This window comes from Terrapene carolina, unplaced genomic scaffold (genome assembly GCF_002925995.2).
Source record: "Terrapene carolina triunguis isolate 2854851 unplaced genomic scaffold, T_m_triunguis-2.0 Scaffold58, whole genome shotgun sequence".
NCBI classification, from domain to species: Eukaryota; Metazoa; Chordata; order Testudines; family Emydidae; genus Terrapene; species Terrapene triunguis.
The window spans coordinates 95,586,832-95,589,705 of record NW_020664409.1 but is presented as its reverse complement, the minus strand read 5'-3'; the positions used below and the strand labels follow the sequence as shown (position 1 = coordinate 95,589,705).

At 42.6% G+C, this 2,874-nt stretch overlaps 1 non-coding gene across 1 annotated transcript; it reads left to right on the top strand.

Moving 5' to 3' along the window:
• Positions 1-93: 93 nt before the first annotated feature.
• On the top strand, positions 94-307 carry LOC112113351. The gene has a single exon (XR_002908686.1). It is a non-coding gene; the product is annotated as a small nucleolar RNA U3 (small nucleolar RNA).
• The last annotated feature ends 2,567 nt before the right edge of the window (positions 308-2,874 follow it).

Genomic DNA, 2,874 nt, shown 5'->3' with positions numbered 1-2,874 from the left:
TGCTCTCTGTCTTGTGAAGGCCAAATTGTAGCAACCACCAGTTAGAGGACAATGCCCCAGAATGGTCTGTGACTTGCAGGGTGGGTGTTAGTTAAGGCTATGCTTGTAGGGATCATTTCTCTAGTTGGTAACTAGAGAAGGATAGTTGTAAAAGCCTGGCCTTGCTAACCATGATGAGGAACTGTAGTGTTTCTTTCTGAGCATGATAATGGCAGAGAGTGCTGTTCTGTAGCAGCTGCTTTCTGCTGTGGAAGAGTGTCTTGCTCTTCCTGAGGAGAGCAGGGGAAGGAAACACAGTCTGAGTGGTTAGCTTTGAGATGGTTCTGCTCAAAGGGTAGGAAAGAGCTTGGGTGTGACTGTAATGAACTGTGCTACTTGTTGATTTGGTGTGCTGAGCCGCCAGCAATGAGATGCTCTGTCTGCTCTCAGGTGCTGTGCGACTGGGCTGTATTTTCCAGCAGGCCTTAAAGAAGAGCTTTTTTCCCATAGGTACTGTGTCTCTTTTATGTCTTTGTGCCCAATCTCTGCAGTCAGCAGGTTTACCCTAAAAAGATTTTCTTTCTTCTTTTGCTTGTTCTGCTTCATCTTCATAGCTATTTCTGTTCATCCACTAAATCTGACAGTTCCTGTCGCCATGTCACCTGTTGATCATCCTCCACACTGGGACAATGGATGATGCTTCCCTGCCAACACCACCAGAGACACTGGTGCTTGGGGAGATTTTGTCTGTTCCTGCCTGGCACTTTGGAGATCAGGAGGACAGCAGCCTGTATTCTCACCATTCATGCTCTCTGAGGAGCCTAGAACATATCACTTTAGGTTACATACTGCTAGGCGACTTTTTTCCAGATTAATAGCAATTAGACATTTTGGCAGGGTTTATCCAGACTCTGCTCCGGTTCAAAGCCTACGTCTATATAACCTTGATTTTAGTAATACGTAATGATAGTTAATAGTACTACGCAAGCCAGTCTAGTACCCGACATGTCTTATGATTCCTTCCGTGGCTTGCTGACTACTGCTCTTGTCCCTACAGCAGTTACAAGGACGGGGTCTTGCAGCTCCCTTGCTGTAGGCCCAAGTATTCTGTCTGTTACCTTTATCCCTATTCCACCACCTGTGAAGTCAGAGTTCCTGATTCCTGTTTCCGAGACACCCAACGCTCATCCTCACTAATGGTCATTAAATCCAACTTTGTTGTTGTTGTTTTTTTTAGATAATTCAAAAGTGGTTTCAGGAAAATGAAGAGAGAAAAATATGAAATAAAAGTTAAAGCGAATGAAAGAGTGCAGTATGAGCGCAGCTGGGCTGAACAACCACAAAAAGCCTGAAATCTTACCTACAAATGTGGGTGAAGTGACATTAAAAATCATGCAGCATAGGAATCCCTTGAATTTCAGCACCAAAACCATTGAGCTGGAGTCCCAGCCAGTCACCGGAAGTCTGAATATTCTTCCTAACCAAGACTATAGGCCAGGGGTAGGCAACCTATGGCCCGCATGCCAAAGGCGAGCTGATTTTCAGTGGCACTCACACTGCCCGCGTCCTGGCCACCGGTCGGGGGGGGGGCTCTGCATTTTAATTTAATTTTAAATGAAGCTTCTTAAACATTTTAAAAACCTTATTTACTTTACATACAACAATAGTTTAGTTATATATTATAGACTTAAAGAAAGAGACCTTCTAAAAAGGTTAAAATGTATGACTGGCATGCTAAACCTTAAATTAGAGTGACTCGGCACACCACTTCTGAAAGGTTGCCAACCCCTGCTATAGGCCAAAAAATCTAATGGCTGCCTAAAGTTAGCCATTTATGTCAGTTTTAGGCCAATAGCACTGATAGGAATCCAAATGGGAATCTTTCCATTGACTTCAATGGGGTTTGGATCAAGCCCCTGGATGATGGCTTGATTTTCAGAGTTGCTGAGAATGCACAGTACCTAATGAAGTCCATAACTACCCTTTCCCTCCCATAGAATCAGAGAAAGGTAGGGCTGGAAGAGACCTCAAGATGTCATCTAGTTCATCCCTCTGTGCTGAGACATGACCAAGTAAACCTAGACCATCCCTGACAGGTGTTTGTCCAACCTGTTCTTAAAAACCTGTAATGATGGAGATGCCACAACCTCCCTTGGAAGCCTATTCCTTAACTTCCCTTAGAGTTAGAAAGTTTTTCCTTATATCTAACCTAAGTCTCCCTTGCTGTAGGGTAAGCCAATTACTTCTTGTCCTACCTTCAGTGGACATGGAGAATAGTTAGTAACTGTCCTTTTTACAATAGCCCTTAACATATTTGAAGACTGTTATCAGGTCCCTGCTCAAGTCTTGTTTGCTCAGGACTAAACAAGCCTGTTTTTTTAAACTTTTCCCCATAGTCAGATTTTCTAAACCTTTTATCATTTTTGTGGCTCTCCTCTGGACTGTCTCCAATTTGTCCTCATCTTACTTAAAGTGTGGTGACAAAACTGGACAATACTCCAGCTGAAGCCTCCCAAGTGCTGAGTAGACCACACTCCTGTTAATACAGGATGATTACCTCTGAATTATATTAGCCTTTTGTGCATCTGCTTCACAATGTTGGCTCATATTCAGTTTGTGATACACTACAATCCCAGATCCTTTTCAGCAGTATTACTGCCTAGAAGTTATTCCCTATTTTGAAGTTGGGTATCTGATTTTTCCATCCTAAGTGAAGTACTTTGCACTTGTCTTTACTGAATTTCATCTTGTTGATTCTACAATTTGTCAAGGTCATTATGAATTCTAATCGTGTCCTCCAAAGTGCTTGCAACCCCTCCCAGCTTGGTATCATCTGCAAATTTTATAAGCATACTCTTCACTCTACTATCCAAGTCATTTATGAAAATATTGACT